This window comes from Suricata suricatta, chromosome 8 (genome assembly GCF_006229205.1).
Source record: "Suricata suricatta isolate VVHF042 chromosome 8, meerkat_22Aug2017_6uvM2_HiC, whole genome shotgun sequence".
Classification (NCBI taxonomy): Eukaryota; Metazoa; Chordata; class Mammalia; order Carnivora; family Herpestidae; genus Suricata; species Suricata suricatta.
The window spans coordinates 114,445,687-114,470,254 of record NC_043707.1 but is presented as its reverse complement, the minus strand read 5'-3'; the positions used below and the strand labels follow the sequence as shown (position 1 = coordinate 114,470,254).

General features: G+C 49.8%; 1 long non-coding RNA gene across 2 annotated transcripts in view; it reads left to right on the top strand.

The window, feature by feature from the left end:
• LOC115300070 overlaps positions 1-24,568 on the top strand; it is a 70,822-nt gene that overhangs the window by 25,391 nt on the left and 20,863 nt on the right. The gene's annotated exons all lie outside the window — the stretch shown is intronic.

Here is a 24,568-nt window from a genome sequence, read left to right as displayed (position 1 = left end):
CAGCGATCTCGAGTCTTGTATTTCTTATTCCCTTTCTACTGAAAAACATATATTAAAGTAGAGTTCTCACACATTTATCTTTCTGTAAACGACATATTGTTTGGTTTTCTTGTTTTTGAAATTTATAAAAATGGCGTCCTACCGAATGCAGTCTTCCGTTACTTGCTTTTGTCTCTGAACGTTATATTTCTGCCATGTTGTTAGGGGCAACTGGAACTTTTTCACTTCACCTCTGTAGAGTTTATTGTGTCGCTATACCAGATATTAGTTTTATCTGTTTCTTACCAATAGCAATGGAGGTAGTTTCCTTTTTTTTGTTGTTGTTGACACTGTTGCTCTTAGGGGCATTCTTACACAGTTTACCCGATGCATGTGTTCATGAATTTCTTTGAAGAACTTACCAGGCAAGGAGGATTTGTAATGTTTAAACTTACAAACAGCACCATCTTGTCTTCCGACATGCTTGCACTCATTAACCTTCCTACCAGCTGAGAGTAAAAGCCCCCATTGACCCAGATCCTTCCCAACCCGCGATGTCAGACTTCTTCATTTTTGCCAACACGGTGTAAAACTGTAGCTCATGTTGTCTTAATCTGCATTTTACTGATTATTAATGAAGTTGATCTTTGCATGTGTTGATTGTCTTTCATGTTCCACTTCTGAGAAATGCCTGTCCCTGTCATTAGCTCATGTGTTCGATGGGGCTGTCAGTTATGTGTGTCACAAATAACTTCTCCCCAGCTGGCGGCTTGTCTTTTCATTTTTGTTGTGATGTCTTGATGAGTAAACGATCTTAATTTTAATGTAATTGAATTTATGGATATTTTCTTTCATGGTGGGTGCTTTTTATTTTGTTGAAGAAAGCTTTTCCTGTTCTGAAGTCATATTCTCCCATGTTTTCTTCCGTGAGTTTAAAAATTTTGCCTCTCGTATTTAAAGTTTTATCACCTGGGGGTGATACCATTTATGGTTTGGGGAAAGGATCCAATTTCATTTTTTTTCCTGTGTGGACATGCAATTACTCACTTATAAAAGCTCTTGTTTTTCTCAGGGATCTGCAATGCTTCTTCTGTCTACGTCATAGATCACATTTCCATCTATTTGTGGTTTGAGGCTCTCTATTTTGTTTTGTTGGCCTATTTGACCATCCCTATGTCAATGCCATATTATCTTTATTACTTGACCTTTAAAAATCTTGATATTTGGGAGGGCAAGTCCCCTCACCTTATTTTTCTTTGCCAGCTATGTCTATTCTTGGATGTTTGCTCTTCTAAGGTAATTACAATGAGTTTGTCTAGATCCACAAAAATTCTGTTGTAATTTTTATTGGAGGTACATTGATTTTACAGACCAATTTAGAAGGAACTGATATCTTTAAATACTAAGTTTCCACCGAGGTCTTATACATCTTTTGTTAGATTTACTCCTGATTACCTTATGGTTTTGCTGCAATTGTCAATGATACCTATCTTAAAATTACATCTCTGGGGCACCGGGGTGGTTCAGTCGGTTGAGCATTGGACTTTAGCTCAGGTCATGATCTCGCATTCTGTGTTTGGGCCCCGTGTCAGGCTCTGTACTGACAGCTCAGAACCTGGATTCTGCTTTGGATTCCGTATCTTCCCCCCTCTCCCTGCCCCTCCCTGCTTGTGCTCTGTCTTTCTTGCTTTCAAAAATAAATAAAACATAAAAAAATTATATCTCTTAAATACAATTATTTTTTTTCCCCTATAGGAAAAGATAACTTTCTCCTTCCCTCTTATATACTGTTTTAAAAATCTGGCAACTTTGGGGGTGCCTGGCTGGCTTAGTTGGTAGAGCATGTGACTCTTGATCCTGGGGTCATGAGTTCAACCCCTTTTTTCAGTTAGAAAAAAGAAAAAAACCTGGCAACTTTGTTACATCTCTTATCCTAATGCTTTCTTTGTAGATGTTTGGGTTTTCTATGTAAATAAACATATAATCTGTGAATGAAGTACATTTGTGTTCCTCTGATCTTTTCTTCCTTCCTTCCTTCCTCCCTTCCTTCCTTCTTCTTCCATCCTTCCTTCCACTCTTCCTTCCTTCCTTCCTTCCTTCCTTCCTTCCTTCCTTCCTTTCTTCTTACACATTGGCTAGGACTACCGGTTTGGTTTTAAAGAGAAGTGTGGTAGGAAATAAGCATCTTTATCTTGTTTGGTATTTTAAAGTCTTATTATTTTAAAGTTTATTTATTTATTTTGAGACAGAGCAGGCATGCAAGTGGGGGAGGGGAAGACAGAGAGGGAAAGAGAGAATCCTGAGCAGGCTCCCCACTGTCAGCACGGTGCCTGACGCAGGGCTTGAATCCATGAACTGTGCCCCAAACCCATGAACCATGAGCTCATGACCTGAGCGAAGATCAAGAGTTGGATACTTAACTGGCAGAGCCACCCAGGCCACCTGTCTTGTTTATTATTTTAAAGGAAATTCTAACGTTTTCCATTAAGAATGAAGAATTCTAAAGATTTTGGGTAGGCAACCTTATTATTTAAGAATTTTCTCTTCTAGTTATAGTTTGTTAAGCATTAAAAAAAAGTCATGGAGGGGCACCTGGGCGGCTCAGTCGGTTGAGTGTCCGACTTCGGCTCAGGTCATGATCTCACGGTTCGTGGGCTCGAGCCCCATGTCGGGCTCTGTGCTTATAGCTAGTTCAGAGCCTGGAGCCTGTCTTCGGATTCTATCTCTCCCTCTCTCTCTGTCCCTCCCCTGCTCGCACTGTCTCTCTCTCTCTCTCTCTCTCTCTCTAAAAAAAAATAAAATAAAATGTTAAAAAAAAGTCATGGATAAGGTGTTAAATCATACCAAATGCTTCTGCATCTAATGAAAAGATAATGTATTTTTTTCTCAATTAATTTGTTAATGTGACGAATAACACTTATAGGTTTAAAATATTAAAACACCCTTGCAATTATAGTATAAATCCAATCTAGCCAGAATATATTATCATTTTTATGCATGGATGGGTTCAGGTTGTTATTACCTTGTTTAGGATTTTTTGCATCTATGCTCTTGAGTGAAATTGGCCTCTAATTTTCCTTTCTCATATTCTCCTTGTTAGATTTCGGAATCAAGGTTATACTGTCCTCATGAAATGGGCCGGGAAGGGCTCTGTCTTTGTCTAGTTTCTTTAAGAGTTTGTATAAGTTGGAATGATCTTTTTGCTGACATAGAGTTGTTTATGGTATTCCCTGTATTTCTTTCTAATCTCTACTGGATAATATACGTATGTTCCTTAAAGAATTTTTAAAATAATGTTTTAAAAAATTTTTAATGTTTTTTAAATTTATTTTTGAGAGACAGAGACAGCGTGGGCAGGGGAGGGTCAGAGAGACAGAGAGAGACACAGAATCCAAAGACAGGTTCCAGGCTCTGAGCTGTCAGCACAGAGCCCGACGTGGGGCTTGAACCCACAAACTGTGAGATCATGACCTGAGCCGAAGTTGAACACTTAACCAACTGAACTACACAAGCACCCCCCCAAATTTTTTTAATAGAAAATTTTAGTGACTCCCCCATAATATTTTTAATAGAAAATTTTAGTGACTTCTTTCTTTAATTTTGGATTAATCTCACCAGAGGTTTGTCTGTTTATTTTTCTTTTCATGAAGCCAATTATTGCCTTTGTTGATTGTTTTTGCTTTGCTTTGCATTAATTTGCTTTGCTTTTGCTTTGACTTAATTAATTTCTTAGCTTTATTACTTAAAAATTTTTCTTTGGGTGCTATTCTGTGGTTCTTTTTGTAAATTCTTAAGTCAGAGGCTTAGTTCATTAATTTTTTTGGCTTTTCATCTTTCCTAATAGAAACTTTCAAGGCTCTCTATTTTACAAGAAATACTACTTTGGCTCTGTCCCACATTTTTGACAGGCACTATTTTCATTTCATCGTTCTGTTCTGAATGCTTTGAGATTTTCACTTGGATTTCTTCTTTGATTTATGAATTACTTAGAAGAAAACTTGAAAATTTCTGCAAGTATGGGGGTTTTAAGTGTGTCTGTTTCTTACTGAATTCTATTTTAAATTCATTGCAGTCAGAGGACATGATTTGTTGGTGTTTCTTTGGAATTGAGACCTGCTTTAGACCCTCGTCTGTGACCTATTAAAATAACTTAACATTTAAAATAACAAACACTATGTGTTTAAGATGTGTAGTTTCTGATAGTTGAATGCAGAATTCCAGAAACTTACATTAAATCTAGTTTATTATATTGTTCTAGTCCTCTAATATTCTGTCTGCTTGGCCTCCCAATAATGGAGAGATGAGTATCAAATTTACCCCCGTGGAGGGGGTTTTTCTACCTTCGCCTGCACTTCCGTCCATTTTGCTTCCTATTTTTAAGGCTATTTTATAAGGTACATGCAGACGTAGAATTGCTGTCTTCCAGGGAAAATGAATTTTTTAGTCTTTGTGTGCTGACCGTTTCTCCCCCTAACAATGCTTTTTGTAAACAGCTTTCAAAGAGCTGGGTTTTAAAAAATCCAGTCTAACAACACTGTCTTTTAGATGGCCCATTTAGTCCTTTTAAGTTTATTGTGATTATTGGTGCCTTTTGATTTAGTTTTGTTTCTTATTCTGCTTTTTCCTTATCCTTTCTCCCCACTTTGGAGTTTTTGTTTGCTTCTTTACTTTTCTTTTTTTAAGTTTATTTATTTTGAGAGAGAGGGAGAGAGAGTGTGAGAGCAAGTGAGCAAGTGAGCAAGCAGGGGAAGGGCAGAGAGAGAGGGAGAGAGAGAATCCCAAGCAGGCTCCACACTGTCAGCATAGAACCCAATCTCATGAACAGTGAGATCATGGTCTGAGTGGATGTCAAGTGTCGGTTGCTTAACTGACTGAGCCATCCAGGTGTCCCTTTTTGCTTATTTTGTTCTTCATCCCCTTCTACTCCCTTTCTTGATTTGAAATGTATATACTTTAACTTCTGTATTTCTAGTGAAATATATGACATTTGAAATTCTATCCCACATACCTCATGAAGTCTAAGACTTACCAGTATCTTAACCCTTTCTAAATAATACAATGAGGGGCGCCTGGGTGGCTCAGTCGGTTAAGCATCTGACTTCGGCTCAGGTCATGATCTCACGGTTTGTGGGTTTGAGCCCTGCCTCAGGCTCTGTGCTGACAGCTCAGAGACGGGAGCCTGTCTTTGGATTCTGTGTCTCCCTCTCTCTCTCTGTCCATCCTGTGCTCCTACTGTCTCTCTCTCTCTCTCTCTCTCTCCCTCCCTCTCTCTCAAAAATAAATAAAACAAAAAAATTAAAAAAAATACAATGAACTTTGAACTCTTTAACCTTGATCACCTCCAGATTTACATAGTATTTGTATGCAGTATTTTAGCTCTTTCTGTTCCTGTATGTTGGTATTATTTTATACAATGTTTGTATAGACTTAGCTATATGTTTATCAACGTCTTTACTCACTGCTCTTTCCTTGCACAGCAGATCTTTCTTCTGGGGTAAATTTCCTTTTTCTTACAGCACATCCTTCAGAGCCTTCTTTAGTAAAGACTTGCTGGTGGGTCTTTTTGTTTACTGGAAAAAAATAAAAATCTCCATTTCAGCCTCAGCCTGGAAAGATAGGTTGGCTCAGCTCATAATTCTAGCTTGACGGTTATTTTCTCTCAGTACTTTGAAGCTGTTCCCTGTCTTCTGGTTTTCACGGTTGCTTTTGAGAGGTGTGTGTTGTCTAATTATCCTTTCTTTGTAGGTGGTGTGGCTTTTCCACGTAGCTGCTTTTAAGATCTTTGTCTTAGGATGCACTTTGCTATGTGGTTTCACCATGTGTGGCTAGACGTGGATTTCTTTTTATCTGTCTTGTGAGATGTTATGTTTTGCTCTCCTTGTCTATGGAGGCATGCCTTTCAGCAGTTCTGGAAAATGCTTAGCCACTATCTCTTCAAATATTGCCCCGCCCCCTTTCTCTCTCTCTCCTCTTGCAGGGACCTTGGCTCTGGCCAGCTTGGCCATTCATTTTTCTTTCACATTTTCCATCTGCTTTGGCCTGTGCTGCGCTCTGTGTGATTTCCTCGGATCTATCTTTTAGCGCACCCTTTGTCTCTTCCAGCATGGCCAGTATACCGTGTAGCCCTTTCAATTGCAAGTTACCATTTTCATTTCTAAAAGTTCTGGTTTGTTCTTTTCCAGAGCTAGCTAGTCACTATTTTTTTTTAATGTTTATTTATTTTTGAGAGACAGAGACAGAGCACGAGTGGGGGAGGAGCAGAGAGAGGGAGACACAGAACCAAAGCAGGCTCCAGGCTCTGAGCTGTCAGCACAGAGCCCGATGTGGGGCTCAAACTCATGGACCGTGAGATCATGACCTGAGCCAAAGTCGGCACTTAACTGACTGAGCCACCCCAGTGCCCCTAGTCATTTCTTAAATTGTCCTCTATTACTTGATAACTCTTATGATTTTGTCTTTTATTTCTTTGAAAATTTCAATCAGAAATGCCTCAGTGGCTCAGTGAGTCAACCATACAATTGTTGATATCAACTCAGACCTTGACCTCAGGGTCGTGTGTTCAGCCCTACATTAGGCTCCGTGCTGGATGTGAAACCTACTTAAGAAAAATTCCAATCAGTTATTTAATATACTATAATGATAACAGTTACAATTTCTGACATCCTTGAAGATCTCAATCTATTGTTTGTTACATCTGCTATGGCCTCCTGGTGTATTTGGTTTTTAAAAAAATTGCGAGTCTTGGGGCACCTGGGTGGCTCAGTCCGTTGCGTGTCCAGCTTCATCTCAGGTCATGATCTCATGGTTCGTGGGTTCGAGCCCTGTGTCGGGCTCTGTGCTGACAGCTAGCTCAGAGCCTGGAGCCTATTTTGGATTCTGTGTCTCCCCCTCTCTCTGACCCTTCCCTGCTCATGCTGTCTCTCAAAACTAAATAAAAAACAGATAAAAAAAAGTTTAAAGAAATTGTGAGTCTTATATGTATATACTTTGGGAATCCTGACTGCCTAAGCTGGGGATGCTGTCCTCCAGCGAGGATTCATTTGGTTTTGCTGGGGGTCAAGAGACACTTCTGCCTGGGACTGCTTTAGCCTCTCTTGCATTGCTGGTTAGTGTTCAGGTTGCTGGTTAGTGTTCAGGGGGTGGCCCACACCACGCTTCTAGCCCAGTCTTGGTCTCGTGATGATAGAACTTGTTCTCACTCCCTTCTTTTCCCATGGCTCCAATCCAGATGTCAATTCTCGTTTTCCTATCTCTCTGCTGACGGTGCCTGTGCACCCAGGCCAATCCCTTATGCCTGTACGCCTCGCCACGTCTTCAAAGGTGCTTTCTTTCAAGGATCTGGTTGATCTGTAGTGTGAGGGCCCAGAATCCACACTTGCTGGAAGAGGACTCCTCCGTTTTATGTAACTCCCTCTTCCCTCTTTTGTGACTTATGTTCTTCCTGTCTCCAGGCTATCCACCATCCCCCATACTGGTGCTAGAGAGAATTCTCAAAGCACACAGGGTCAAGTCGCTTCCCTGGCCAAGACCTTCCAGCGGTCCCCACTGCCCAGGGGATGAAGTCCAAGTTCCTCAAGGCCAGGCCCCTGCTGGGCTTTCTAGTCTCATCCGCATAGCTTCTGGCCTCAAACTGTATGCTCCAGCAATTCCTAACTTCTCCATGACTCCTACCCTCTACCCTGAATTCTTTTCCAGGTTATTTGTCTATTTCCCAAGCATTTTCTACTGCCTGAAATTCCCTTTTCAGTTGTCTCGCCCGTCACCATTTCCCCTCCACCTGGATAAATCTTATTCATTCTATAAGATTTATCTCTTGTGCCCTCTCTTCCAGGAAGCCTTTACTGATCTTCCTTCAGGTTGGGGGACTCTTCTGTCCTTTGGATAGACTCCTCTGTCTTCTCAAAGCCCCCTGGGCTTACCTGACTCTCAGCAGGCATCAACTCGTGTTGAAAGTTACCATTTATGCATTTGGTTCTCCACTAAACTGGGGGTGCTTCTTGAAGTCACCCCCTCACTGTTTGGGTGTTCACACTGCTTGGCATCATCCTGCCATGGAAAACTTGCTTCAAAAGCATTTGTCAGATCGAACAGAGACCCTTTCTGCCCATCCAGAAATTTCTCTTGCTTGAAATTAGTTGTTGATGAGAAGCATTTTTTACATATGAGGACAGCATTTGATGTCGTTGATGTGAGGCTCCCTACCAGGGCTCAGGATGAGAAAATTCCTTTAGCTGTGAGGTCTATTAGATGCATAGAGACTAAAATGGGCCTCTGGCTTCCTTGTTGGGCAGGTACCAAGGTGGGATCTGGTACTCTTTCAGTTTCTGTCCGGTCCTGTGTTGTGGCTAGCAACGATGATCCTTATTATATAAGTTTGTTAGAAATATTAAATGAGGTGCTATATGCAAAGCAGCCAGCTCCGTGCTTGGCACACAGTAGGTTCTCAAAAGAATCTAGGTCCTTTTTTCTATTCATGATTGAATTCCTTGAGGTTGGGAACCCTGGATTACGTCTTTCATTGGGTCCCCCTGCATGTGGTACAAGACCTGCCACAAAGGGGACACAATAACTGTCTGAGAAGTGCATGTGTCCGAGAATCCCTGGGGTGTTTCTGGTTTCCATAGCCTGTGGCTCTGCCCCACCCCCACCCCAGGGTGCTTTGGGATCTGTCAAAACCAATTATAGCTTTCTGTCCTTGAAAGACAAAACCCAGCAAGACCTAACACATGGGAGATTCTAGCTTTTCTGAGCTTTAGCCGACAGGCAGTCCACATGCTGGGGTCCTTGAATCTGTCGTTTCCAAGATTGCAGGATGCCCTCTATGCTTACCCTGAAACTCTCCATCTGCTCTTGCTGTCAAATTGTTAAGAAGACTGCTTTCTTGTTATGTCACACCATGTCCCCGACATGAGGCCCTGTATGAGAAGTCTCTTTCAGAATTAGTTCCTGGAAATATTTGTACCTGTGCAGGAACTGATCTGCTTCCTCTTTTCTGATAATCAGTGTCAGAACTTAGTGTTTCATTTTTTGCCCTGGCTGCCTGGAAGCTCAAAGCCAAATTTCAGGATCAATGACAATAATGACGGCAACCCTTAAGACTGCTGGTTTTTTTTTTCCTTTTTCTTGAGCAATATGAATTTGTTGAATGAATTAATCTTTTCTGTTGTAAGCCATCTCACGTCCTTTTGGGAAAGAGATACGGCACACAAAGGTTTCAAAACTATGGGAGCAGCAGCAGCAGCAACACAAGGAGGTAGATGATGGGGGGAGTACAGAGGAAGAATAAGTCATCAGTTGAGCTGCATGGGATGCTGGTGAGCTGTGGCTCTGGGGTCAGACTGCCCCTATGCAAACCCCAGCTCTGCCTGTCACTCACCCAGGGCTCTTATAGGCATCTCTTAGCTCTTCTGAGCCTCCTCCATTGTAAAAAGGAATCATCACTGTATCTACTTTATATATATATGTATGTACATATATATATATATATTTAGGTTTACTTTACTTATTTTGAGAGAGAGAGAGAGAGAGAGAGAGAGAGAGAGAGAGAGAGAACATGAGTGAGGGTGAACGAGGGAGGGGACAGAGAGAGAGGGTGAGAGACAGAATCCTAAGCAGGCTCTGCACTGTCAGCACAGAGCTAGATGCGGGGTTCAAACTCACAGACTGTGAGAGCGATGCCCTGAGCCGAAACTAAGGGTCTGTCGCTCTGCTGACTGAGCCACCCAGGTGCCCCTCTCCGTGAGGAGGAATGAACACATTTCCTGTACACTACTTAGCATGGGGTCTGCCACAGAATACATGTTCAGCTGTTCTGAAGGTACAGGACGTTTGGACCTGGGTGTCTGGACAATGGGACCAGCAACAGGGAAGGATATGGTTGTATGGGAATCGCCATGTTGGTGGGGGCTGGGCACACGCGCTTTGGGTAGCGTTTCCCCCGAGGCCCCAGCAGCCCGGAAAGGTACCAGTGGAGAGCCACAGTAACAGTCACGACCTGTCCTTGGCTGGCTTCTATCCCCATCTGTTCACCAGGATTTCCAGAAACCTGCAGGGCGCGTCCAGTTATTTCTGGGAGCCTCCAGGGGGTTTTGTCTGGTGTTCATGCAAGATCCGACCAGCCGGAGTTGCCTCGTGGCATCCACCATGTCCTCTGGCCCCGGCTCCCGCTCCCCGCCCCCTTGGTGTCCACTGTCTGTGAGGTTGCCCGAGGCTGCCTCACCATCTCCCTGCTGCCAGGACCCTCTGTGGGGCACCTATGTCCTTGGGACTGAGAAGGCTTTTCTTAGCAAAGCACACAACTGAGGAGCTATAAAGGAAAACACTGTCAGGTTTGACCTCATAACAATAAAAATCTCCTATAAGACAAATGACTCCATAAACAAAGCTAAAAAGGCAAGCAACAGACTGAGATTTGAAGGGGAAAAAATAATCTCAGCTTTTCCCTGAAGTGTCTCAGTTTTAGGAGGAAAAGGAGGAGGAGGAGGAGGGTCTCAGTGCCGGGTCTACCCTTCGGGCTGACTCAGAATTAATCCGACAGTGTTTTCTCTATCAGCCAGCAAGGAGCTGGCTTCCTATTAGAGTCCAGGGTGGGCTGGAAGCTGACATCTCGCATCGAGCCCCACGAATCACTAACAACCTGGGGTTAGCTGGGGTTCTGCACCGTCTCTGCCCCCTCCTGGCCATGATCCCAGCCAGTGGGTCCCCACCACCGGCACAGCAGGAGAAGTGCCATCCTGTTCCTTGCCCTAGGAGGCCAGGAGGACAGGGCACTGAGGTGGGTCTCTACTGGGACGCTAGCCAGCACGATGAAGCCATCATTGCTATTCACACGGCAAATGGGAAGGCGTATTTGTTTGGGGGCTTAGAGAATTGCTTTCTCTGTCATGTACAAGTCAGGGCTGGAGGGGATCTGGAATGTTCAAGGGCACCAGAGAGCCCCTCTTGTCCTCACAGTCCAAGATGGCAGATTCCCATCTCAGGGAGCGCTGTGGAGGGTGGGATGAAGAAGGAATGCAAGGCAAGCTCCAAGTTCCTTTTTAGTAAGGCCCCTGGAGCTGTCACTCGGCACTTCAGAGCTAAGACACAGTGACATGCCAGAGCGGCCTCCAAGGGAGGCTGGAGCACGTGGAGCCCGGATAGTAGGTGGAGGACATCCCAACTCAAATGAAAGTGGAACCCACTGGCAGCACTTTAATTTATTGAGGACATTAATTTATTTTTTAAATAAGCTCTGTGCGGGGCTTGAACTCATGACTCGGCAATCAAGAGTCACATGCTCTACTGACTGAGCCAGTCAGGCAGGCACCTTGTTTGTTTGTCTGTTTGTTTTGGTAATCTCTCCACCCAGCATGGGTGGGGCTCAATCAAACTCAGGACCCCAAGATCGAGTGGCATCCTTTACTAACCGAGCCAGCCAGCCTCCCCTGACGGCATTTCTGATTCATGTGATATTTGTATATGACTTGCTATGTGCCATTCATTAGTCTAACTAAACGTTTTACATATATTAACTCATTTAATCCTTAAAAGAATTGATAAGGCAGCTACGAGCAGCACCCCAACTTTATAGACGAACCGGAGAGGTTCAGTAACCAGCTTGGGGTTGCCCAGTAAGTGTCTGAGCTGGGAGGGGACCCAGGCACCCTAACTTTAGAGCCTGTGTGCATAGCTCCTGCCCTATTCTGTTTATGGCCCACGTGGTGCTGCTGCCTTGGGATTCACCTGTGCTGCCCTTTGCCTGGTGGGGTGGCTTCTTGGGGCCACCAGCCTCAGGGCTAAGTCAACGGCTTGAGCCAGCTGGCTGCAAGCGCCCTTTGCTGCAACATAACAGGACACGCCCTGGGTGATGCCGGTCACTGCGAGAAGGGACAGGAGCGCCGCCTCCGAACCCGGGGCTGCCCAGGGAAGATAAAGCGCTGTAATTCTGGAAGCGTCCCCTTACTTCTTGGGGGCATGAGGGAGACTTAGGGTTTTACCTGTGTGTAAGGGACAGGTAGAGGGGGATGGGGCAGGTGGGAGGGGGAACCACAGAAAAAGTGACGGGCTGCCCGGAGGACGAATGTGCCCTTGTGTAGCTCAGGGTGGGTGGGAATCATCACGGCAGAACACGGGGCACCCCTAGATAGAATCCGATGACTGTGGCCCCAATGCTTTAGGGAGTGAGAGGTGAGGACAGGCCAGCGAGAGGCAGGCTCGTGATGCAGGGGGCAGTGGCTTCTTGGATGGGGCACCTAATTCTGTTCCCCTTTGAGATTTACTCACGTGCGCTGACTTGGGGGGGGTGGGAGCACTTGGGTCTGTGCACACAGTGGACAAGCTGGGGGCCTGAGGAAAGGCCAGGGCATCAAGCAAGGACTTAACAAGGATCCGGGCTCCTTCCTCGGTTGACCACACTACAAGGTCCTCTTTTTCAGGGGGGCATGATTGTCTTGGGAGCCTCAGCTGGGAACAGGAATTCTGGGGTCCAGACGGCGCAGCTGGCCCCTGTCCCCCTCCTTCTGGGCCTATGCACTTTGTGGGGCTCCAAGGTTGTATCCTGCAGATGGCCTGGGTGGGAACCTCTTTTTTTCTCTTCGGAAGCCCTTGCTCCTGTTGTGGCTGGGGAGGCTGGATCAGCAGGGAGAAACGAAAAGACATCACTTCTCTGTGGAGGGCCAGATTCCTTTGTGTTTCCAAGGACTGGCTCCCCGTCTGTGCTCAGGGACTGGGTGTGCGTGCATGTGTGCGTGCGTGTGTGTGCACGCGTGTTGGGAGGGTGGGGCAGGGGGAGTTTCTGCTGGTCCTTTGAGCTCTCGGTCAAGTGCTACTGTGGGAGAGAAGAAGGGGAACCAGGTCAGTGTGGAATACCCCTACAGAGGGAGGGACCAGCCCGGAAAATGAAACCACTCAGAGTATTTAAATAGAAGGAATTGGGGGTGGGGTGGGGGCTGGGTGACTCAGTTGGTTGAGCCTTTGACTCTTGGTTTCGGCTCAGGTCACGATCTCGCGGTTCATGGGACTGAGCCCTGCATTGGGCTCTGCACTGACAGCTCAGAGCCCACTTGGGATTCTCTCTCTTCCTTTCTCTGCTCCTCCCCCGCTCAGGCACGTGCTTTCTCTCTCTCTCAAAACAATACATAAATTAAAAATAAATAAATACGGGCACCTGGGTGGCTCGATTGGTTGGCATTGGACTTTGGCTCGGGTCACGATGTCATGGTTCGTGGGTTTGAGCCTTGCGTCGGGCTGTGTGCTGACAGTTCGGAGCTTGGAGCCTGTTTCGGATTCTGTGTCTCCCTCTCTCTTTGCCCCTCTCTGGCTCTCACTGTCTCTCTCTCAAAAATAAATAAACATTAAAAAAAAAAAGAAAGAAACAGGGAATTTAGTGCCGGGATTGGCTACATTGCTTACAGAAGGACCGAGAGGCCAACAAGGAGGCAGCGAGGCAAACCCAGAGGCTGTCGTCAGCGGGGAGCCATGATCCCTCCTAGGAAGGACACACAGGGACGAGGCAGGGTCCCTGAAACTCAGGGGCTGGGGCAGCCCCACGGAGGCCTGTCAGGCACGAGCTGGAGCCACAGGAGACAGAGCTGCTGTCTCACCCAACGAGGGAGGACGGCTGACAAGTGCCCTGGCCTCTCCCTGTCCCCTGCCCTCTAGTCTCCCACGAATGCTTCTTACTGTCCTAGCCCCTGCTGCCTGTGTGGCCCCCGGGAGCCGGGAAGGGCTCTGAGGGCAAACAGTTCTGGGACTGACCCAGGGAGGAACCGGAGGAGAGGGTGGGGAGGGCCTGGGACCCCTGCCTGACTCCTGGTGCCGGTGTGGTCGCAGGGCCTTGCTCTCGGGCTGCTGGGGCACCCTGTCAATGCCTGGGAACCGAGAACAGAGCCCCGCGCCGTGTTGGGATGCCTTGTTGGGGCGTTCTGTCCCCAGGTGAGGAGACCATCAGCCTGTGGCCCCTGTGTCCTCCAGGGGGGCCTGGGGGAGGTGACAGAGGAGCTCCTGGGGCTGTCCTTTGTGGTTGGAGAGGGGCACACAGGTTGGAAAGCCATGACTGCAGTGGTGTGGGGGGAGCCAGGGGGCGCAGCAGAGGCCACTGTGGGTGGCCAAGGCTGTGGGAGTAAGAGAACAGCATGGTTGGGGCGCCTGGGTGGCTCAGTCAGTTAAGCCTCTGACTTCGGCTCAGGTCATGATGTCACGTTTGTGGGTTCGAGCCCCACGTTAGGCTCTGTGCTGATGGCTCAGAACCTGGAGCCTGCTTCAAATTTTGTGTCTCCCTCTCTCTCTCTGCTCCTCCCCCTCTCATGCTCTGTCTCTTTCTCTCTCTATCAAAAATAAATAAAACATTAAAAAAATTAAAAAACTGGGGCACCTCGGTGGCTCAGTCGGTTAAGCATCCAGCTTCAGTTCAGATCATGATCTCATGTTCGTGGGTTCAAGCCCCGCGTCGGGCTCTGTGCTGACAGCTAGCTCAGAGCCTGGAACCTGCTTCTGGTTCTGTGTCTCCTTCTCTCTCTGACCCTCCCCGTCTCATGCTCTGTCTCTCTCTGTATCAAAAATAAATAAAACATTAAAGAAAATTAAAAAAAAATTAAAAAACAAAAAAGAGAACAGCATGGATTTGCAGGATTTCAAGAGGACTTGAACTCTCTTTGGATGTGATCAGGGGTACATAACATGGGATATATTTTCCCTCCAATTGGAGGAGAAATAAAAATGATCCCAGCTGCTTAAGTGTGATGTTGGTGGCCATGCCCTGTGGGGTCTCTCCGAGGGTAAGTCCCCATGTCACAAACCATACCCTGGCTCAGAGAAGCCTTCTGGGAAGAGGCAAAAAATGAGCGGGCCCTGCAGGAAGTCCATTGGGGATGTTGGAGGCTGCCTGCCACCCTCCTGCAGGTGGCCAGAACCCGAGGAGTCACAAGGCTGGTGGGACAGGCGGGGAGCCCCACACTGAGTGGGAGGGTGTGGGGAGTCCCTGGAGCTTAGGGGCCCAAGTCTGAGGACAAAGGCCTCAGCGGGCTCCAGCCCTGTCCCTCAGGCTGGTCCTTGAAGCTCTCCAGGGTCCCAGTACACCCTGACCTGTGCTCATTGGCCATGAAGCAGAGCCCGCTGGCCTGTACGCTGTGAGCCTTTGCCTCCCGGGCTGAGGCCGTGTGTGTGTTCAGTTCTTCTTGGCTCTGCTCAAACCCTGGCCTGGACATCGGTGGCCCCTCTCCCTGCCCAGGCTCTGAGCTCACCACCGGACTTGCCTGCCATTCCTGGGAAAGAGGAATTACCAGCAGGTCTCAGAATAGCATGGCTTCCTCCTGGACGTGAGAAAGCAGAAATCTGAGGTGGCACTGTTGGGCTGTAAACCCTGGGCTCGGGTCAAAGACCTGGTCCCCACCCCCCCATGTCCCGTTTCACAGATGTGGAAACAGAGGCCCAGAAAGGAGATAACACTTATGGTCAGAGATGGGAATAGACCTGTCCATAGACCTGATGCTTGGAGGAACTGAGTCTCCCAGAGTTAGGGACAGTCATGAGCCCCTAACTGCACCTGGCACTCCCCCACAGCCCAGGTTCTTTCTCCCCTGCGGACCCTTGCTTGTGCATTCCCCGGCTGGCTTGCCTCAAAGAGTCTACCCATGACAGGCTGCGCTTTCAGCCAGACTGTGCCTCCCCTGGAAGACTGGACCCCCAGTCCACAACAAAGTCTTGCAGACTTGAATTGAAGATTTTCCTTTTGCTGTGATGGGCCCAGACTCTGGGCAGCTTGGAGGGAAATGTGCCATTTATTCTTTATTTTTTTTTAAGTTTATTTATTTATTCTGAGAGAGAGCGTGAATGAGGGAGGGGCAGAGAGAGAATCCCCATCAGGCTCTGCATGGTCAGTGCAGAGTCCGACATGGGGCTCGAACTCACAAACCACGAGATCATGACCTGAGGTGAAATCAGGAGTTGGTCACTTAGTGGACTGAGCCACCCAGGCGCCCCAGGAAATGTGCCATTTAGATGATGGAGCTGCTGCTGTTGTTCTCACCCCCAACTTGGAGAGTTGTGACCTGGCCACCACCTTCTCCTGGGCCTGCCTAGGGGAACTGTGTAGGCTCTGAGGCAGGGAGAAGGACCCAGGGACCCAATCTGATGGCTTCCTGGGTAGGCCCCGGAAGCTGGTCCTCCTGAATGCAGAGAACTCTTGTAGCTTCCTCCCAGTGGCCAGCAGGTGGTGCTGTGTGCCCAGCTTTGCCCATCCTTAGCCCTTGTTCTGCAGTTCGGCTCTGGCGGTATTGGAGCCTGGGCTGCAGCCCTGGAGGGATCCTGAATCTTGCCAAGACCCCTTTGTGACTCTCTTCCTGCCCCGGCTGGTGCTTTTTGGTGGGACAGGATGTCTCCCAGGGCTGGCAGAGCCAACACAAGTTCATGGTGTGTCCTTTACCCCAGTTCCTCTGCTGTCCTGATTCCCTATGGCCCAGGTGGCCTCTTCTCTGTGTCCTGGGTGTTTCATTTCCCACCTACGTCTATGTGCTGTGCATTGGGCTGGGTGCAGCATGCACATCGGTTCAGGTGTTCATCACACATCTGCGTGAAGCAAGCACCCATTGTGCAGACGAGAACATCAAGGTCAGGGTTCTCAGCGAACATGTAGCAGAGCCAGGTCTGCAGCCCCTCTGACTCACACCGTGTTTTAACCCCCGCACTAGACTGTAGCTGTGTCCTGGAGGAATTGCCGCTTTTAGGGAAATGGCCTCAAATCTGGAACTCTCCTTTCCTTCTTCTCCACCCTGACCCTGGGGCACTTTGACCATGCACTCAAGACCCTGACCTGAGCCAGAAGGGACAGCTCGAGGCAGCAGCCTGGGCCTGCCTGATCCGGGCAGCATCTGATCTGCAGTCAGTGCAGGGGGGCGGGAGTGACGGGGGAGGGGGGGTGCGCGCGGCGCCCAGGGCCGCGAGGGCACGTGTTCTCGCTGCCACTCGCTCACTCTGCTGCTTCTTCACCCGGCTTCTCCCTTGCTCATTGCTCTCCGTCTTCCTGACCTCATTTCCAGTTCTTGGCTCTCTGGACGCCTCTCCCTCCCCGACTCTGTGCCCAGTTCTCCCTTTTACTCTGTCTCTGCTGCTCCGTCAGCTCGTCTTTCTCTCTTTTTGTGTCTCTGTCTCTCTCCAACAGAATTGGAGTTAAGTGACAAAAGAAAAATGATGCCCTCCTGCCAGGGTTATTAAAATCATGTTCTACAATTGAGCCGCCAGGAGAGCCCCAGTTAATGACAGATGATGAGGCGGCAGCTTCCCCACAGCTGGGAGTGAGGCGATAGGCTGCAGGATTACCACCAATTACTCGGGGAAGAGAGCGAGCAGCCCCTCTCCTCGCCTTCCAGATCACCTCCCTCCTGCTCTGGAAAGATAAAGTCTCGCTCCTGGCAGGGAGGCTGGAGCTGGGGTGTGGGAGAGGAGGGACCAGGCCTCCAGGAGCCCGGCATCCCTCAAACTGGCAGGGAGCAACTCAGTTTACCCAAGGCCTCCCCATCTCACAGCGGCCTCGGAGGCAGGCAAGGCAGGATCCTGAGCCCTGTGGCGATTAGGGCTCAGAGAAGTTAGGTAACTTGTCCAAGGTCACACAGCCAGGAGGTGGCCGAGCTGGTACTTGAACTCCTGATTCCAATGTCTTTTTTATTTCTTAGTCAGCCCTGTGTCCAGGAAAAGAGCATTGGAAAAGAAAGGTTTGTTGGAAGAAAATGTTAGACCTGGGTCAACCAGACTTTGGTCCAGTCGGGACTCCGATAAGAGTAAGCAAGTACATTGTAGCAAAGTGGATTTGAGTTAGACACTGGGAAGGACTTCCCAAAGGAGTGGGCACTAACACAGATGAACGAGAGTCTGTGATTTTGCCTTCTTTGGTGGCCTTTCAGAACAAGAGGGACCATCTGGGCAGATCTTAGAGTGCAGGCGCTATAGAAATCCAACCCATCCAATGGGCTTTGAGGGTCTAGAGATGGGATGTGACAGATTCAGGGACACTTGACAAGGTCAGTTGCAGAAGAGATAAGGAGGCCCGCCCAGCCCTGAGGCTCAGAGCCCAGGGCGTGTGGGCGGCTGCTGCCAGGGCCTCTGTGGGCCATGGGTCCCATCTCAGGAAGCCCTCCCTCGGGCAGCTCACTTAAGTCTCCCGTTCTCTCTTAGGTAGACAACTGAGGAATCATCCTCCTGATTTTGCAGATGAGGAAAATGAGTCTCCAAGAGGGGAGTGGGTTAGTTAAGGTCCTAGAGCGAGACGTCCCAGCTCTATACCCTGACCCTTTCCATGCCACCAGGCTGGGGGGAGGCCACTGGGGGCGGCAGTGCTCCGGGGGAGGGGGGATGTCTGTGAGCCACGTGCTGACGCATCTGCATCCTGGCCTGGCCTGACTGCCTGCGCCCTGGGGTTGGGGGGCTGATGCTGGTACGACAGTCCATGCTTAGAATGACTATCTTTTTCCCATCTGGATTCTATTATTTTTCAGTTTATCCTGGTCAAAAAGCAGAAGATGAACGTCTGGAGGAAAAGAAATATAATCTTTGAGAAAATTGAAAAGATAGATCATTGTTTGGGGCTGGGGGCTTGGGGGCCGTGCAGGCTGGTTCTCTCTGGCTGATTGCTTGGGGCCCGGCTCAGCTCATCTCTGCACACGTGGCTTCTCTGCCCCATTGGGCTCCTCAGGGGGTCTCCTTCCCACCCCTGGGGCTCTGTTCAGGACCTGGGCTCTGGGGTGATGGCATGGGGGGCTGGGAAGGACAGAGAGTGGAGCCACAGGCCTTCAATTTCCTTCCCTGGGAACATAGGCCTGTTCAGGATATTTTGGGGACCTCCGGATTATTCCCTGTAGGAGAAAAACCCACCTCAGTGTGAATAGCTAGGGCATATTGGACCTTTATTATGGTTCTGGTATCTTCCAACCACCTTTCATGTGTTCTAGGGACTTTCCGTCTTTTTTGTTCCTCACACCAACCCTCTATGCCAGTACCATTGTCTCCCTCTTTTAGATGAGGAGACGTGGACATGGAGAGCTTAAGGAACTTGGCCAAGTCCACATGGCTGGGAAATGGCAGAACCATTTGAATCCAAGTGGTTGAACTCCAGAGTTCACTGTGCAACTACCAAACCATAAAATTTCCTTTCTTGGAAAGAGATAGGGGAGAAGGAAGAGAGAATGTGCACCGAAGTGAGTATGTGAGTGACTAGGATATAATATAATATGTACTGGTGTACCGTACATGGCTTTGTGTTCTTGTGTTGTTGACTCTATGTAACTATACGTGTCCGTTCATCCATCAGTCCACCATCTACCTACCCACTCACACCGATCTCTCTCTCTCTCTCTCTATCATCTGTCTGTCTATCTATATCTATCTATCTATCTATCTATCTATCTATCTATCTATCTATCTACTTATCTAACACCTACCACCCAGTGTCTATTTATTCATCCATTACCTACCCATCCATCCATTTATTATCTATTTATCTTTTCCATCCATTCATTCATCACTCATCCATTATCTATCCTTCTGTCCATCCATTTGTCTGTGTATCTATCATCTGTTTCTAAGTGTGGGGTCACGTGTGTGGGGACACTGCTAAGTAGGTCTGTGCATACATGTGTGCATCTGAATACATGTGGTGGCTGTCAGTATGTATTCAGTGTCCAGACCCCTTTGATCCCTCAATGGGGACCCTTCCCCCACACCTGGGAAGCTGCCTGAGGGAGGAGAGAGCGAGGCCCAGCCTCAGCAAGCCTGCCCTGGGCCCTGGCTCCCCTCCGAGCCTCGGTGGAGAGTTAATTAAATCCTTTTCCCAACAAGTGTGGTAATTAGTGCTAATGACTGGGCTGCCGTGAGGCAGCTGAAGAGGCTAGCTGAGAGTGTGTGTGTGTGTGTGTGTGTGTGTGTGTGTGTGTTTGTGTGTGTGTGTGGGGGGGTAGCAGGGCCTTCTCAGCTTGAGGGACTCGTGAGACCAGGAGAGGGGCTTGGGAGAACCCCCTGCTCTTCCCTTCCTCCAGATCTCCCCAGGTTGGTGACCCTGGGGGCCTGGGCGCGTGACCAGTCTCCTGCCAGCTTGCCTGGCGGAGGTGGGGGAGGGGTCTGCTTGTGGTGCCTGTGGCCTGAGGACTCTTGCTCTCTGCGTGTCTATGTGCGTCTGAGGCTGTGTGTGTGTGTGTGTGCACACGGCACCCTGTCTACGAGCCGCGCTGTGTGCACACACCGGACCCCGTGCCGTGTGCACACACCTGACCCTGAGCCAGAGGAGCACTGCCGCGAGGCCGTGCGGTGTGATGGCCCCGATGCACGGACTCCCCCTTGTGTGTCCGTGACGTGTGCGTGATGGCGCGTTTCTGGGCGTGCTCTGCACGCCTCCAGCTGTCCCCGAATGTGGGTTTCGGTGCGCGTGTGCCTCCGCGCGCGTGTCGCAAAGTGCGAGGAGCAGCAGGGCCGCCGACTTGCGGGCCTGACTGACACCCCTTGCAAATACATGTGACAATGAAATATAGTCCTGGAATTGCTTTGGATGCTCCGTCAGGCAGGCGATGCGGAATAGGTGAAGTTGTAAAGTGTCCCCTGGGGAGCCGCAGCAGCTGAGTGACAGCCTGGCGCCGGCCCCCGCCTCTCTGCCCCGCTCTCCCTGGCGAGGCCCTGGGGCCCCCTGCGCTCGTCCTGACCCGCAGCCCCGGGGGATTGTGACCCTCCGGGCGGCCTGCTTGAGGGTGAAGGGCACAGTCTGTCTGCCAGGGCTTTTTGGTTGATGTTTGCGTCACTGCCCTCCTCAGAATGGAGAAGCCCAGACAAGGGCTATGTCCGGTCTCCAGAGTCGTGCACTCGTACTGGGCTCCCGGGGACACGGTCATCTCCCCCTGGGACTGGGCTGCCTGACGGTGGGGCCATGGCTCCTCCTCCTCCCTCAGACTGGGTGCCTCAAGGACACGGCCACGTCACCCCCTCACCCTGGGCTTCCCGGGGACACGGCCATATCTCCCCCGACAGCCTGACACTCCAGAGGGCACAGCTCCACCTCCTTCTCTGCCTGGGGTGTCCCTGAGATCGAGACACCCCTGAAGAGAGTGTCAAGTGTTCCTCGGCACACCCCGGGCACCCTCCAGCCTGCGCGCTCTGAGTGCCTGTCCGGCGGTGGGCACCTTTGGAAGCTGAGGAGGAACGTTCGCATGAGCCTTGGCTTTGGAGACCTGGGTTCAAATCCCGCATCTGCTGACTTCCAGCTGTGACCTCACTGAGGCTCGAGTGGAGGGACTAACAGCTTCCACGAAGCCATGATGCTGCTTAGGCCTCTGGCCGTGGGACGAGGGGGTGCCTTCGCCCTGGTAAAGCCGCGTGCCTGCAAGGCAGCACCCGGCTCTGGTCCAGTGGGTGCCGTGCAGGGATCGCCGCAGACAGCAGCACAGGTCGCCGGGGCCGTGCGGAGGGTGTGCGGAGGGCGTGCGGAGGGCAAGGGAGGCAGGCCGAGAAGCCCTCGCCCAGAGCGCGGTCTGTGGGAAAGGCCCTGGGGGCCGAGCCCGGGGGTGGGGTCTCCTGCTGGGTGGCGGCAAGGATCAGAGTTGTCTTTGGGCCTGAAGGCTGCGTGGGGGACACTCTGGTGTCTTTGTTTTACCTCTTGTGCGGTGGCCATTCATCCAGAGAACCAGAGGGTGTGTGTGTGTGTGTGTGTGTGTGTGTGTGTGTGTGAGAGAGAGAGAGAGAGAGAGAGAGAGAGAGAAAGGGGGAAGGGAGAGGGAGAGAGAGAGTAGTGTGGAGAGGGGGAAAGAGAGAGAGAGGGTAGGAGAAGGAGAGAGATAGGAGGGGGAGAGACAGGGTGGGAGGGGGAGAGAGAAAGTGTGTGTGTGTATAAGTGACAGAGAGTAGGGGTGAGGGGAAAAGAGAGAGAGGGTAGGAGGGGGAGAGAGAGTAGGAGGGAGAGAGAGAAAGAGCAGAAGGAGGAGAGGGAGTAGGGGGGAGGGGGGAGAGAGGGAGACAGGAGAGAGACTGGGAAGAGAGGAGGAGGGGAGGGGGGGAGAGAGAGAGAGAGAGGAGGAGCTCTGGTAAAAGAAGACAGGGGTGTGGTAGGGAGTGAGGCAGGGGCACGACAGGGTGACTGGTCGTTTCCCCCCAAGCTGGGCCCTCTCAGTCATCTGTCAGGAGCATCACTAGGGTTTCCACCACCCTTTCTGGGGACGTCCCTTCATCTGTCTGTGCACAAGGGATTTCAGGCCATGTGTCGGGACAGCACATGGGGGAAGCTCTGCCATCTGTCCCTCCTGTCCCACAGGGAGTCCTAGGAGATCTGTGGCCAGGGACAGAGCCCATCCCTGCTCCTAAGCGGGTCAGAGCCTACAACACCGGGAACTCCATGAGGGCCTGGACCATGGTTTCTTTACAGTCAGACATCCCCGGGTCCTGGCACATAGTAGCTGCCCAAAAAATACTGGTCTCACAGCTGTGTTTCAATATCAGGATCCATCCCTCTACAGCTACGGCTTCTAGCATTGTGCGTGGCATGACAGCAATTAAGGCCCAGACCACCTGGCTGGCAGAATGTTCTGGGGGTTTTATGGACAGGTAGCAAATTACACAGGATGAGGGTCAGCGAAGTCTTGGGTCCATCTGACTCCGAGAGAAAGATTTGCTCGCAGCCTTCATAAGCCCTAGAGGGACAATAACTTCCGTACCTCCTTCTACCAATTTCATCTCCATTTCCATAGGACACCTGGGCCTTGGCAGGACAGGAGATTTGTGGCTGTGACTTTTGCTCTTCATCCTGGAGGCTCTTGGCCCAACTTTTAATCTTCCAAACAGGCCATCAGCTGCCCCTCAGTGCCCTCAGCCAAACTCGGAAATGCTGGAATCCGAGGCCGCATCCCAGACGGATGTGAACAGACATTTCCACCTTTCCCAACGGAACACTGTTGACAGGTGGCCCTCGTCCGACCCGGATGCCTCTGGGTTTAACAGAGGTGTGCACTCTGGCCAATTTAGTCAGGAAGAAACAGAACAAAGGGAAAAGCCACTGTGCACATGTGATTGTTTCGGACCACTCTGGCTTTCCCTAGAAAGGGGAGCGGGGCGGGCGCCACGTTTCAAAGTGCCTGCTCACACCTCTGTCGCTGCTAATTTCATTGTATTATTAGACCATCGTATGATGAGTAATCATATACCTCCACCGAGTGAAAGGAGGATGGGAGGAAGGCGCACACCGGGAGGCGTGGAGCGGAGGGTCACAAGCACGGGTTTGGCTCTTCTGTTTAACAGCCGGGTGACTGCGGGTAGGTTACTTAGCAACCCTGTGCCTCAGTTTCCTCACCTGTAAGACCAGAATGGCACTTTCTTTACAGGGTATTTGTGAGTACGAAATGAGATTACACCTATGCCAAGTCTATTGTCAGGCAAAATGTTAGCTATTATCCTGTTGTTACATTTAGGTATCTGCGTGTGTGTGTGTGTGTGTGTGTGTGTGTGTGTGTGTGTTGTACTGGAAACCCCTGTATGTGGGCATGTGATGGACACTGAGGACGTGTGTATATGACGGACGCTTGCGCATGTTGGACTGTGTATGAAATATGGCACATAGGAGAAGAAAGCCTGGCTGGGGAGTTCAGCTCTGTGAGTTCTGTCTTTATTTCCACTGTATATGTATTACATATGATGTTGAAGAGACGTGTCCCTATTTCCTCCTCTGTAAAACTGTGGTGAAATGATAGTGATAATCGTAGTAAATGTTTAACGAGTGCTTACTATGTGCTGGGATAGTAAGTCCGGTCCTGGCTACCCCTCAGGGCTGGCATTAGATTCAAGGGTGGCGCAGAAGTGCATTACCATCTAACGTGTTCTGGGCTCTCAGGGTGGAGGTCATTGCGGTGTGCATACGTGAGTGTGTGTGCACAGCACAGTGTCTAGCCTGGCTGAATGAACACGCACCTGTGTACCGACGGCCCCACCCGCCGGAGTGCACACCCAGACCATCCACATGGCCATGCCCGTGTTTTCACGCATGTGCTCACACCTGTACAGCCGTCAATGCATCCTCACCCACGTACCCCCCGTGCAGGCAGATGCACACCCATGCACCATCTGGCATTGCCGGCCGGCTCCCTCACTCACACACGCGCACCTGCTCACTAGCACGAGCACACGCCCCTAACGACGGGCAGAGGCTAAGCCATGTGCTGTGCCCCATGCAGCTGTGTGTAGCGGGCTGGTGCATCAGTTTGCTGAGGGCACCCTACCAGAGTGCCACGGACCGGGCGGCTTGAAGGGCGGACGTTTCCTGTCTCACAGCTCCGGGGGCTGGAGGTCTGAGATCAAGGTGCCGGCAGGATTGGCTTCTTCGGAGGCTTCCCTCCTTGGTTTACAGATGCCGTCTTCGCCCTGTGCCTTCCTTGTCTGCCTCTGTGTGTGTCTGTGTCCTGATCATTTCCTCTAAGGACACTGTCATATTGGATTAGGGCCCGTGCTAACGATCTTGTTTTTCCTTACTACCTCTTTATTTATTTACTTATTAATGTTTTATTTATTTTTGAGAGAGATAGAGAGACAGAGCACGAGTAGGGGAGGAGGAGGGAGACACAGAATGTGAGGCAGGCTCCGGGCTCTGCAGGGCTTGAAC